A 14,743-nucleotide genomic window follows, 5' to 3' on the forward strand; every position below is an offset into this window, starting at 1 on the left:
AGAAGATCTTGTTTTTGTTCTTAGAGTCACTTCCCTCTCCGTCCTTCCCTACCTAATTGCCTCATCATCTTTATCATTACACTTCTTACCTTGTACACCGGCAAAGAAAACAACAGTAGCAAAAATGAAACTGGATTGCACCAAAAGACTAGGAATTCAAGCTAAGAATATGAGCCTTCTCATCAATTAAGACTGATCCACTAACATTTGGGCTAAAGCTAGTGAGATCAGAGAGCTCAAAGACGAAGACAGTGGAGCTCGAACCCTACATGAACTTAGCCACAGTTCTTGGAAATTGCAAGAACAGAGAACTCAAAATGTTCAATGGCTCCTTCACTTGTCTTTCTCATCTCCAGACCCATCAACGGTCACCTTTGCAGCCCTTCCTTGTCGCCCAAGCTGATAAAAGAAAAACTTTTCATCCAACTTAGGATCTCACAGCTTTATGAGTGATTCGTGAAGAAGGCAGCCTCTCTCTCAGAAAGTAGAAGGAAACTCCACCAAGTGGGGGTGGTGGAAGGGGAAGCTCGTATGGGGCGAATGCAGAAGCAAGGGAGGAAATGTTCTGATTGGCTGAGATTGTTTCCATTTTATTTGGTGGGGGGAATCTTACAAAGAGGAAGTTAGCAGCAGATAACTGACCTGTATTTAAATTTGGCTTTTGGGTAAGCCAGAAACCTAATAGAAATTAGGTTTCTGGTTTTGCTGCTATGGGGCTTAGCATGGACACCTCCATGTTGGCCTACCAGATTTTATCAGTAGTAAGCTAAGACTTACAATTCTAGTAACTGAAGTGCTTTTAAACACATAATTTCATTAGACTCATAATTCCAGTTAAAATGTCATTTACAAAGGCTTTGGTCATTTTTACTATAAATGGTTCTAATCAAAGGAAAATGCTTAGAGAAATAGAACTGGCAGGTATTTTGTGTAATGCAACAGCTCTCCCATCTTACGGACTAAAGAATATAAACCAGAATTTTTCTTTTGGTAAACAAAATTAACATCTGTATTTTAATTCCATTCTCTTTTCTTTACATTTTGTGAAGAAGAGAAACATCATAATTGCTGCATCTGTTCCAAAAGTATCCATTATTTTCTACATGATCTTCTGAGAAGCTGAGATCCTCATACAGCACTGAAAATGATATTTCAGCTACTAGGATATTTAAAACCCATTTTATAAGGAGGAAATAGCATGGGTATCCTACACTTTTCAAACATATTCTGGGAAAATTAAAATTGCATTTGTTTGCTTGTGTGCTTTGAAAATGATAAATGTATCCACTCACACCGTTTCTTTAAAAAAGATTGCTTATACTCTGATCACTTAATAATGGTATTCAGAATTTTCTCTCCAGAAATAATTTGGCTAATAGTTGGCAAATATTTATTCTCCATTTTTAGTCTTGTAAAATAGTTAAAGAAAATACTAAGTAATATACCTTAGGTGTCCTCAGATAATTCAATTAAAATCCTAAAATTTATTTATCAAAGCAACTCATTGAAAGGATTTTTTCTGATGTTCCAAAAAGAAAAAAAAAGAAAAAATTGAGTGTGAACATATAGAAATTAGTATTTCTGAAATTATCCTTGTAATATATGAATTAAATGTTCTCATTCTTGAAAGTCTTATTGGGCTTAAGGTTTGTATTTTACAAGATTTTACAAACAATAGCTTGGGAAAAATGTAGAGATTTTCTACATTTATCTGTATGAAACAAACACAAATTGTATGAGAAAGGAAAAAAACAGATAATTCCCATCACATATAATATCATAGTAACAAATAGAGTAAAGAAGAGTGATAGGTAATTTTTCATTTTACAAAGTAGGTACTCAATAGCCCACTAAACGTAAAGCAGATAAAAAAATACATATTTTAATATTAAGTCAGAGAGACAGTGCCATTTGGGAAAAATCCCCACCCCACCAACACTTAGATTTCTTGAAAGCATTTGGCAGGGAATATATTGGTCAACACTGTTGAATGTTTAATCATAGGGCCATGTGAGGTCACTTTTAGAACCCTGTAGCCAGTGGTGTGCTGAAACCAGCTTGCTGTCTACCTGAAGCCAATTTTGTGCATCTCTTCCCAAATCTGTGTTCAGTGACCTCACACATTGTAGCTTAAAATTGGCCAAGACGGGATCATTTAATCACGAAAATTGGCAAGCACTACATATAACACACACACTCCTCCCTACCACAAGCCCTAAGCTGGTCATTTAGCATTTACCAGAACACTACAGCCTATAGCACTTCTAAACTTATGAAATACTGACTAGTATTAGGATTCCTTCTTCGCAGTGCTTTCTGTGCAATGTTTCCTAAATTGCTGAAATTTCTCCTATCGGTAATTCTATGACTCTACAATGCCGGAGAAGAAATCAAGAACTTCTATTTTTGCTTTCATACTAATAAAGTCTAAATCAATTCAAAAGTAAATTTGGTAAATGAGACCATTGTCTAATACATGAATTCTAATTCTGAAAATTCTGTGATTTGTCTTCTTCCATAAAGTTAATTGGGGCCATACTAATTAACTCAATTTGTTTGCAATTTTTGACACTTTCACAAAAAGAAGAAATTGTTTACAATAATGTACTATGTTACCTTAAAACTACAACTTTATTTATATCAAATACACATTTGTGAAAATGTAGAGCATTATGACTGTCTAAGTTTTTTTGTATTTTCCTTAAAAATCAATATCTAATTTAAACTAAACACTTGTACAATAGGATTGGAGCATAGAAAAAAATTAAAGAGAATAAAACACAAGTTTATTACAGTGTTTTGGAATTCTTGTGCTTTTCCAATTCAAATATGTGGTGACATAATTGATGGACTTCAGTATTTAATAAAATGTGTTCCACCATTTAAACAAAACTAATAAACTGTTTAATACTTGAATGAATTTACAATACCTGTCCTGCATTAGTTTCATTTTCATATTTAAAGTAGGTAGGTTCTAACCTTAAATTCAGCAGTCCTCAAAATATAGGACACCCAGAATCACCTGCAGGCCTTATGAAAACATAGACTCCCAGGCCCCACCCCCAGAGATTTTGCATCAGTACATCTGGGGCATGTTTGAGGATCTACATTTCTAATAAGATGCTGCTTTAAAAGTACAAGTCGTCTACGCATTGACTTTTTCAAAGCTAACCGCTCGGACACTTGACAATCACTCAAATCTTTGAAACGTGAATTGAGCCGGGGTCTAATCAATAGACCCAAGAATTTTTTCCTTTTAGAAGTATAATTAAAATATTTCTTAATTACCCTCAACTAGTTGACACACATAATGGAAAAACAAAGAACTCAGACTTTTCTTTTTTAAAAAATGAATATTTTCTGAAATTTAAATGGTCAGCAACCATTCTGAATTGACTTTGCTATGCCCTGTACTATAAAATAAGTTTTCTACAAGATTAATGTTTCTTCATAAAATATTTTCTGTTAGAAAAGTAAAGTGTGTGCTGTTAGAAAAAGAAACTGTACCTATTCAAATTCAAGTAAAAGTTGTTATAATGGTGACAGATAAACCAAAGTGCATTTGAAATGTTTTGCTTGAGATTATTTTTTGTTTTTATTAAATTTTTATGTTGTGCTTAACTATTTATTTTTTCAATCGGTCTTCTACTAATTTTTTTACAGATAACAAATCTATTACAGCACAATTGTGTCTCCAAAGACAGACATTTAAATATTTTTACCACATGCCATCATCCTCAATTTAATTAAAAATACTGGTAAGAAAATTCACACAGCATTAAAAGTAAATACTTATGGAAGAGCTTGGACAAGACAATATGTACCAGCTTCTGTCATGTCACTGGGAAAGTCCCTTTTTTCTACCTCATAGATAGGATCCCCTACTAACTTCTTGGGTAATTTGTTCCAGCAATTTATTTAAACACTCTTCCCCGTATTTCTGTCCTTTAACTCTACATAGGCTCTCAACTGATAGATCCTTCAACATCCTCTATGTGAATGCATTTTTCATATCCATTTTAGCTTTCTCATTGTATTAATTTCTTAGGTTGCTGTAACAAGATGCCATAAACTAGGTAGCTTTAAATAACAGAAATGCCTTATCTCACCATTCTGGAGGCTAGAAGTCCAAAATCAAGGTGTCAGCATGGCCATGCTCCTTCTGAAACCTGTAGGGGAGAAGTGTTTCTTTCCAGTTTTAACTTCTGGTGTTTGCTGGCAATCTGTGGTTTCCTTGGCTTCCAGATGCATCACCCCAATTTCTGCCTCCACTTCACATAAACTTCTCCCCTGGGTGTCTGTGTCTCTTAGCCTCTTCTTATAAGGCACCAATCATATTGGCCTAAAGGCCACTCTACTCCAGTATGACCTCACCTTAATTTAACTAATTGTATCTGCAAGAACCTTATTTCCAAATAAGGTCACATTCTGGAGGGTTAGGACTTCATTAAACTCATTTTTTTTGGGGGGGGGGGCAGAATTCAACCCATAACCATTTTCATTTACCATTTTCTCCTTGACTCATGCAAGAAGGGTCTGGCCTATACTCTTACCACTCCTCTGAAATTGTTCTTGCTGACATCACCAGTGATTCCCTATAAATTTACTCCCCTCACTTCACTCTTTATATTATTAACGTCTCTGCACTATCTGATACTCTATTCCCTGTTTCTTGGAATTCTTTATGTCCTTTCTTTTCCTGATATCATTCTCATCAACTTTTTTTTTTAAATTCATTTTATTGAGATATACTCACATACAAATCATACATTCAATTGTTCACAATACCATTACATAGTTGTGCATTCACCACCAAAATCAATCCCTGACACCTTCATTACCACACACACACACAAATAACAAGAATAAAAATTAAAGTGAAAAAGAGCAATTAAAGTAAAAAAGAACTCTGGGTGCCTTTGTTTGTTTGTTTGTTTGTTTTCCTTCCCCCATTTTTCTACTTATCCATCCATAAACTAGACAAAGGGGAGTGTGGTCCATAAAGCTTTCCCAATCACATTGTCACCCCTCATAAGCTATATTATTATACAATCGTCTTCAAGATTCATGGGTTCTGGGTTGTAGTTTGATAGTTTCAGGTATTTACTGCTAGCTACTCCAATTCACTAGAACCTAAAAAGGGGTGTCTATATTATGTGTAAGAGTGCCCACCAGAGTGACCTCTCAGCTCCTTTTGGAATCTCTCTGCCACTGTAGCTTATTTCATTTCCTTTCACATCCCCCTTTTGGTCAAGAAGATGATCAACTCCCTTTTATGATATTCTTTCTCGATTTCTTTCCATCTCTTTTTTCATCAATTCCTTGGCTATGTCTGTACTTTTGGGATCCATCTTTAGTCAGATGTACTTATTTGATAATATTTCCACCATTTCAGAATATAAACTCATTGTGGATCGAGGACAACTATCATTATTTGAAAAAAACCATAGTGATCTGCTTAAACTCAGGGTCAGGATGTAATCCAAAGTAGATCTGGGTTTCCTAGATTCTAATGACTGACCCACTGATCTGTGTATTGATCCACAATCTAATTCACTTCCTCTTTCAAAAAAGTATGACTTTAAAATTATTATAATTCCTATTGCCCCTAATTTAAACTTCAAGAAGCTCATAAATCCTCAGTCTTATTTTAATTAATGGCTCTTTTCATAACACTTCAAGTTGTGACATTTATTATCATGTTTTCTCAGAACAGCAATTTACCTTTTCCTTTTCTAACTCCAAACTATTTTTAAAACAATTCTTTTTCTCTAAATGTGGCCTAGGTAAATCTCTCTTCTTTGTAACCAAGAAGCCTTACTTAGATGATTGGAGAGCAAAGAGAAGGAGGCAGTGAGGTCTAGTTGATTTAAATTCTGCCTCTATTTCTCTCCATGAAGCAAAGAAAAGTTAACTTAGTTTCTGGGCCTCAGTTTTCTCAAATTTGAAATTAATGGATCTATAATAGATAATCTACAAATTCCCTTTTAACATTAAATTTCTCTTTTGGTTGGAAGTCAAAACATTTTTGAGTATGAATAAAGAGAATCCATATTTACTTCAGTATTTGAAAGACTATATCACTGCTAGTATAAGCACACATAAAAAAATATAAAAAAATCCTAGGTTGCAAATATGACAAAACACTTTGATTATAGTAATATACATAACCAAAATATAGGGGCCACACATTGAATAAATGATAAATGCCAATTATTTGATTATAATTTTGAGTAAGTCAGAGATAAGCATGGCAAAATACCAGATTTGACAGACAAAATGCTCACTCTGTTAGATTTAACCTCTAACAGATTGTGTCCCAAGAATGTTGCACTATCAGTTCATGTTGGTAAAGTCCGACACAGAAACACTATCAGAAACAGAAAATAGAACAAAGTGTTAATTGCTTTCTCATCATGAATGCTAATTATAAAAGATTAATTTTTGCCATGGATTGAAGTTTCTTAAAGTCAGGTGTTCTATTTCACCCATTGTACAGCTACTAGCTTAGAAAAAACAAAATAAAAACACATTTAAAGAATAAATATGCCAAACCCTTACTGAACAGTCTGTTCCATGTAAATTTTTTATATATAATAATACTGGCTGCATTTAATATTAAGCTAACATAGGAGAATTGGAGGTGTTTGAAATCATAGAATAAATGATTAAAACAAAGCCTGGCACATTATTTTATACACTGCAACATTTAAGAGATACAAGGAATACATAATACATTTGAAAATACAAAAGACAAAAATTAAGGAAGTCTTGACATTTACAACATTTAAAAATAAAAACTTATCACCTTGTGAAAATGTGATCTACATAGAATCTGACATGCTGAAATTGATGATTGGATCATACTCTCATTAGCTGAAACTCCAGACACACTTCATACTTTGCTCACGATGCTCAGTCATTTTCTCTTTCAAAATTTCAACAACTTTGTTCAAATCCAGAATTTACTCTCTTGGGCTGCTCATTACTGTTGTCTCTCAGTTTGAGCATGTGCTTCTTAGCACACACCCTGGCATAGGTATTTTGCACTACAGCAAAAAATAGCAAAGGAACCCAAGTGGGAGAGATTTTATGGCTGAAAGTCAAAGAAAAATAAAATAAGGAAAGCAACAGTAAGCTTATACATTTCAAAAAGGAGAAAGATGTTTTCAAGAAAAGTAAAATTAGCTTTCATAGAATCGATACCTTTATAAGTGAACATTTGCTGCATAAGGGTAAAATTACCTTGCATATTTTTAAAAAGGAGAATATTTTCATATTTACAATAAATTAGACTAGGAACAGCCATGCTACACATAGTGTTTCTTCTTTAAGATTTTAAGTTTCAGTCTAAGTTCTGTTTGAAATGTTTTCTGCAAAATTTTCCAAAAGCTTCCTTCATAACTATTCAACAAGGCACTCTCCTAATTCTCCAATTCCAAGCAGAATAATTCCTGTGTCACTTGGTGTTGGGAAACAGGTATACATTTCACCTGTACAAGGGTATTCTTTTACCTAGGATAAAGAGGTGATCAAATAACAGAAGCAGTTGTCTAGTCTGAAGACAGAATACAATAGGCGGAAATGAGTTCAGGAGGTTGAGGAATCCATCTCATAGTTTGTTGCCAATTTTCTAAATGAAAGAGTAAGCGTAGTACTATCAAGCACAATCAAGGTTTCTGAGATGAGGTCACTAGAAAAAGAAATTGCCTTATTCTAGTTCACAGCCTCAAACAACTGTCTTTCAAAACTAATACAATATTAATTTTTAACATTATGGGCACTTTCACATTTACGACAGAGTTAAGATTTGAAACTATTTTCAAACATTCCACCATTCACCAAATTGCAAAAATAAACCACATGAAGCATTACAAAAATACTTTATATATATGGGAAGGAGGGATGGATGTGCATGTCTTATACAATTCGACTTGTGTTTTTTTAACGAATCTTCTTCTTTTATTCCTATCTTATTAACAGGGTATAAAATAAGCATCTCTAGGGAATAAAAAGACTTTTCTTTCTACATATATTGCCCCCTTTAATAGACTGTATAAAAAAATGAAGAAATAAATAATTTTAGTGCCAATGCTTCTATACTTTTGGCTACAGTCGTTAGTACACTGGCAGACCAAAAGTCTTCAAAAATTTCCACCAGAAAAGGTAGCAAATCCTCAAATTTATAAAATTATAAAAGGTTACAATAATCAATGCTGACCAACGACACATTTAAAAACCTTTAGAAATACTGCGGTCTCATATCATTTGCACAATGATTTACCACCAATTTCTATCAGTTCCTAAACTCTGTTGCTAATTAAATCAATATAAAATATCTAACATGTTCTAACAATCAGTAAGCTTTCATGTTATTTACTAAGTTTATTTTTTTGGTTTAAGCAATATACTTTTTGTTTAAAAAGTTTCTAATTTTATAACATTAGCAATATGTTAAAACATGCTAAGCTAAACACAAAACAAGATACTAGTTTGTTTTCGGCATATCTGTGCAGAAACAAAAGACACACAAGTGGGTAATAGTTTAAATTAATGTTGCCAATATAAAAATTCATTTTATAGGGTTTGGAAAAATACTATTTTGTAGCAATATAATGCAATAAAGAGAAAAATTGTTTAAAAATATTTACATTTTCTACAAATATAAATATAAACAGGGATTTTAATAAATTGGAGTCCAAATAATTTAAAATGTATTAATAATGTGTCTATTTTATATTCATATTGCCCAATTTTTATTCTCAATACATTTAATAATTTTTACAGAAATAGTCGTATGTTTTTTCCCTTCTGATGAGCTCAAGCTACCTAATGGTCAGGATACCCTGAGGATTGTTTTTCTGACTTGTAAGAGCAAATTTCCTTGATTAAAAAAAAACAGATTATGTGAGAAACTAGTTTATTTGTAATACACTTTCAGTGAAATTTGTCATTACACAATTTGAAATAGACTGATGACAGAGAACAGATAAGACAGGTATGGAACACTTTCTTGTGCTGGGTAGTTTACACAAAGTTATACAAACTTCTCAGTCAACCCCAAATCAAAATATTTTAATTTCCATTTTACATCCAAAAAAAGCTTAGGATTCAAGTTAGGGTTAAGTAGTTTCCAAAGGGAAGGTGGAAAGCCTCAGAACCAAGATTCAAACACAGGTTCTATTTTATTCCAAAACTCAGTTGAATATACTATGCCTTCTACTGCTGTAAAGAATTTTGTCAAGGTATTTCAAAGGCTACTTCTGAAGCAGTGTGAAAGAAGGTGGTGAAAACAAACCAAAAATTAAGAGCAAGAGAAAAACTATTATTGGAGTTAATGGCAAGTGAGTTGCAGGGGTTTCACAAAGGAAGACACTTTTAGCTTGATAGCAAATTGAAGTCAGTAAAATAAAAGCAGCATCTTATTGCAACTGCCTGCTTATTGGTCTCAAACCACTAGACAGTAAGCTATATTGTTAGGGATAGAGAACAAGAGAATCATAATTACTCTTCTCTCCCTAGGGCAGCCAGGGCAGGACACTGGCTAATAAAAGGTGTATGATGAATGCCCATGGAATGAATAAAACTGCAAGGAAAGAACAAAAGCCACTGGGTGGATCAAGAAGTTTGATGGTAAACAATCCAAGAAAGGATTCCCTTTCATTACAGAAATCACAGCCACTAAATGCTGAGAAAGAAATTCAAGGGAACTTTTATAACACCAAGCTATCTGAAAGCTTGTGCAAAGGATCAGAAAGACAATGGATGTAGAGCATGAGTAGGGTAAGACATAACTCAGTATCCCCTCTAAATACATCATAATTAAAAGGAAAAAAGAACAAGTGAAGAGATGATGAGGCAAATTATCTAATCATGACTTAAGAATTTATGTTAGAAACATTGTTTTAAAGGAAATTATTTGTTTTCATGTAGGTAAAACTTATATAAGATAATTTTAAGGCAAATTCATCTTTTATAAAATACAAAGAAATTAATTCTTAGTTTTCAAACATGTGACTCTCACACTGCTGCCAATTTGAGGACAACCTGCCTGAAATTAAGGGGCAGCTTTTGGAGAAAAATAAACATTAGAAAACATTGGTAAAACTAAAGCTGAAAAGCAAAAGCTTTGCCATGTAAGTCCTCATTGATTTTTCTAGAACTGGGTGTAATATAAGCATACTGAAGGAAGTTATGTTTATAGACTTTCAATAACGTATTATTTCCCTTTAATATTATTTAGTGTGCCTACCAGTATTCATATATCACATCATATGAATAGTAACGCTGATGGTTTTCTTCTTAAGATAATTGTTTGGTGACTGGCTTCATTTTAAAAGATTCAAGATTAAGTGGAACATTTTCTGAAATGCTCTAGGTATATACACATATAAGTTTTTAAAAATGTTTTTCCAAAGGTTAAAAATAGGTATGAATATTTTTGCTAGTATTATCAAAAATACCAAAAAAGTATACAAATGCCATATTTAACATTTGATCATGAATGCAAACTTCATAATGACCGAGGTGCCCTTGCTTCTCATATAGATAACACTTTCCCAGAATTCTAGTTTTACAGATTAAATTGGCTTCATATTCCTCAAGTGGGTAGAATGTTAGTCACTCACACTTTAGTTTGAATTAGTCCAACAGGCTTGCTTTCTTATAAAAGCTCAATTAGTTCCATCTCATCTGACTAAATGGAGATCTGATGAGAAGAGAGGGCAATACATCAAAATACTATAGCATTCTTCCCTGAGTTAGATTTTCCCAAATAGGATGCTGCACTTTGGGTCAGTAACTAAATGTAAGCAATAATTACATATGGGGAGTTGATGCACAGACAGAAGCTAATAAGAAGACAATAAGATGAATGGATACTAAGGATGCAATTTACTTCTTACTTGCCATATTGCCTGGGAATGACCTGACCAACAACATTTATCTCTGAAATAACCCCTTCTCTTTGAACTCTCTCAGAAAGTTCCAGCCGAGGACACAGTCTTTAAAAAACATTACATTTTTGTTTCCAAAATTAAATTTCAATTTTTTTTTTCCAATTTGGCATTAATAGAGAACTATATATTAGCAGGAAGAATCAATGGCTTGTAACTCAAAAGCGATTCATCACCCCCAAAATTTGAAGACTGAGATAATTCCAATTTAAAGTAAGCTTTTAAAACAATACATCAAACAAAAAATCTGAATTAAAGGGACAACTTACCACAGGCATCAATCCACAGAAATAAGAAAATTCATAAGGTAAGTAAACTAATTCTAATGTCACTTCTTAAATAAAGTAGATCCTACCTTTTTTACAGTATCAGAAGAAACTCAAATTATAATATAAATGGAAAATCAGATTTTTTTTGCAGTTTTAATTGCAAAACATTAGTATATCCATTCTATATGTAGCAAAACACTCAACTGTTTTTTCAAGTCCTGAATTAATGTGGGGAAAATTTGCAGTCCAATACTTATGGCCATTGGTCTTTAGGAATAATGATCAAGGAGAGAGAAAAGGTTGACATTGCTTTAAAAGTGATTTGGCATAAACACTGGATTTTGGGATAAGTAAAGAAAGTCAAGGCAGATCTCCCACTGAGGAAAAAAGTCAAAATTAAATACTTTATTGAAAAAAAATGTATTCCATTTAGATGTTAATCAGTAAAAGGACCATATTCTACAAGGAACTGGTTTGGGCTTTGAAAGAATATCAACTTTGAGATTGGCTAATGCCAACACTATTTACAGAAATTAGAAAATGTTCTTGCAAACTTCCTAGTTTTGTGGAGCCTTTTTTTCCCTCTGGAGAAAACAAAAATAACCTTCATTAACTCGGGAATTTTGGGGGAAAGAATTATGTCCTGGCCTATCCCCCAAAGTCTTGCCACCTTCTATTGACAATCATGTAAAACAAAGCTCTCTTCATTTTCTCTACTGGCAAACCAATCAGTCTGTATAGGAGGGAAAAGAACACTGTACCTGGAGAATGAGATACTTGGCTTTACAAGAGTTTGTTTCCTTGAGAAGAGATAAAATGGGGAAAAGAAGAGGAAAGCACTTTCAAGTACAATGCATAAATGTACAGGAAAGCCAAATTAAACAGAGGATGTTTTCTAAGCTTGCAACATGAAAAAACACTGAAAAGTTATGCATTATTACTCCCCAGATTATAAAAAACTTTGATTTCATCTTTCTCAAGCAAACACACTGCACACACACACACACTCCTGCACACACACACGTTTCTAACTCTTGAAACCAAATAGTTACTTGAACTTTGCTCTGTCTACCCCAATCTTGATTTCTTACAGCCAAGTGTGTCCCCTCCCTACCTCGGTCCGGCCACAAGGAGGGAAAAAAAAAAAAAAAAAGAAAGAAAAAGAAAACGGGGGAAGAAGTTATTCAACCTAGCGTGGTAAGGTTATGGGCTTTCTCATTCAACATCTCTCTATACTTTGGTCCACGGAGGGAACTGCAAACCTTTGTCTCCCAGGCTTTCGCGGATCCTCAACAGCTCGGCGGGGAAGTATGCCAAATGGGATAATCCTGAAGGAAAAAGGAGTCACCCCCGCGTCCTAAAGTATTTGGAAGTGCTCGCTCCGATCTGCTTGGAGTCCATACTGGTGCAAGTCCGTCGCCCTCCAGTGAAGTTCCAGAAGTGGGCAAGTTTAAAGTGAAAGGAGGATGGCAACAGCACTTTCTCTTCCCGTTCCTCGCGGAGTTTGTGGCCTCACTTCTCCGCAGGTTCTCGCTGTGGACTTGTTGGAAACATTTCTTCACTTCAGCGGATAGAAAACCACAGGAGAAACGCTAATGGTTTTAGTGAAGACTCTATGGGACTTCAGCGGTGGCCGCATCCTCTTGAAGGGTTTCGCCACGCAGCCGCCTTGCGGCGCGGAGTCTGACCCTCTTGCTCCGGAACGCAGATCATCTGGCGCCGCTAGGGCTCCCGGGAAGCCCTCCAATCCCCGGAGGCGGGACCCGGCGCCGCGGGTTGACTTGGAGTGAGGCGGCACCGCGGCTGGGGAGCTGCGCTCCTGCGGAGCAAAGCAGCCAAAGGATTGCGCGGATTCCTAAACCCAGAATTGGACTGCGATCCCGGGGATAGGGGAAGGGAACGTTGAGGAGAGAGACGAAGGAGGAGAAGCGAGCTTTTCCACTCCCGAACACTCCACCCCTCGCGTTCTTCCCCGAAGGAGGCTGCTGTTTGGATCCCGCCAACGCATGGGTGCACGTCTGCGCGCTTGGATGAGCCCAGAGGTGTGCGCGTTTGTGCACCCGCAGGACAATGGTAACGCCTAGAAAAGATCTGTTGGTAGCAAGAGGAAAGCGCCCTATTCAAGGAGACCACCAGAACGCGGCTTTGCCAAGTTGGCCAGGAAGAGGCCTTATTAACCAGCTTCCCTTTGCAACCCCAACTCTTCCAGCCCCTTTGGAGACAGACTGGTGTCGGGCCAGCCAGAATCAGAGTAGAGAGGGAAGATGTGCTGGAGGCTGGCGACCACGTGCCGGTGAAAGGGATCAAAAGGGTTTTAAGACTTTAAGCAGAAAGGAACAGCGTGATTTCAGTTTCTGGGAGGAAATCTTTTCCTTACCTACTGTCGTTTCCGGGCTGGTAGAGGAGAGGAGGGACGGGGAGAGTAGAGCCCGGAGTCGCGGCAGAATAGCGGGCAATGCCAGCTTTGGGCCCTGGCCAACTCCTTCCCGAGGGGCCTCGTCTAGACGCTTCTCCCACCGAAACTTTTTCCTGCTCCAGGCCCTTCCTCTGTCCTGGTGACCTTAGATGCCAGGCCTCACTTTTGACGATTATTGGGCTCTTTCTGCTTTGACAGACTAAAATGTGGCCAACTGCAGCACTTGTAATGTGTGATGTGAGCTGAGCTGATCCCCAAATACCAATGTTCTCTTCAGCGTCTGCTCCCATCTGGTTAGTAAACAAATCACCACCCACACCATTTAACGGACACTGCTAGCTGCAGGTGACTGATACCAAGTCGGTAGCCTTCCGTCTCAGATTTTCCCTACAGGTTATACCTAACGACATTTCCCTCCGTCCTTAATGGCCGAAGCCTGACCCGGTGGCGCTTCTTTGACGCGTTACCGCGGGGCAGTGGAGGGTCAGCAAGTTTCCCCTTCTCAAGAGGCTGGGAACACCTCTGGAAGTTCGCCTTCATCCTTCAGGTTTTCTGCCTTCTCCCCTCCCCCTGCCTGAAACGTCCCGGAGCCTCCCCTGTCTGGGTATTTGCCGGTGCATCCTTTGCTCTTTCCGCGCGCAAAGTTAACCCGTTCGGAGCACGCCGGTCCCGACCGCGCGAGGGCGGAGCGCAGCGCGGCGGCCCCTGCGGGGGTCTCGCCTGACTCTCGAGGTCTGGGCGGCGCGGACGCTCCCGCCACTGCGGCGAGGGCCAGGCCCGCGGCCGCGCGCCCGCCGCCACCTCCATGCTGCAGCGCTGGGTCCAGCTCTTTGGCATCCGGCGGCCGCCGTTGCTTGCACGCTTCGTCGCGGTGTGCCCGGTTTCCGAGTCCGCCCGGGTCGTAGCCGCAACCCTGGAACTCAGCTGCTGGCCCCGCTTCTGAGCCGCTGACTCGCTCCGGAGCTAGGACGACGGGCGGGGCGCTCGATGCAGCGGCGCGTAGGGAGGCGGCTAGAGTGTGCAGAGCGGCCGGAACCGAGGACTGTGTGTGCGTGCGCGCGTGTGTGCGTGTGTTTGCGCGTGTTTTTCCTTCTACCCTTGAG

At 37.4% G+C, this 14,743-nt stretch overlaps 1 long non-coding RNA gene across 1 annotated transcript in view; it reads right to left on the reverse strand.

Moving 5' to 3' along the window:
- LOC119530792 overlaps window positions 1-12,951 on the reverse strand; it is a 104,881-nt gene extending 91,930 nt beyond the window's left edge. The window contains exon 1 of the long non-coding RNA XR_005216145.1: window positions 12,487-12,951. This is a non-coding gene — a long non-coding RNA (uncharacterized LOC119530792). The remainder of the gene's footprint in view (window positions 1-12,486) is intronic.
- Between the last annotated feature and the right edge of the window lie 1,792 nt (window positions 12,952-14,743).

Source organism: Choloepus didactylus, chromosome 4 (genome assembly GCF_015220235.1).
Source record: "Choloepus didactylus isolate mChoDid1 chromosome 4, mChoDid1.pri, whole genome shotgun sequence".
Taxonomy (NCBI): domain Eukaryota; kingdom Metazoa; phylum Chordata; class Mammalia; order Pilosa; family Megalonychidae; genus Choloepus; species Choloepus didactylus.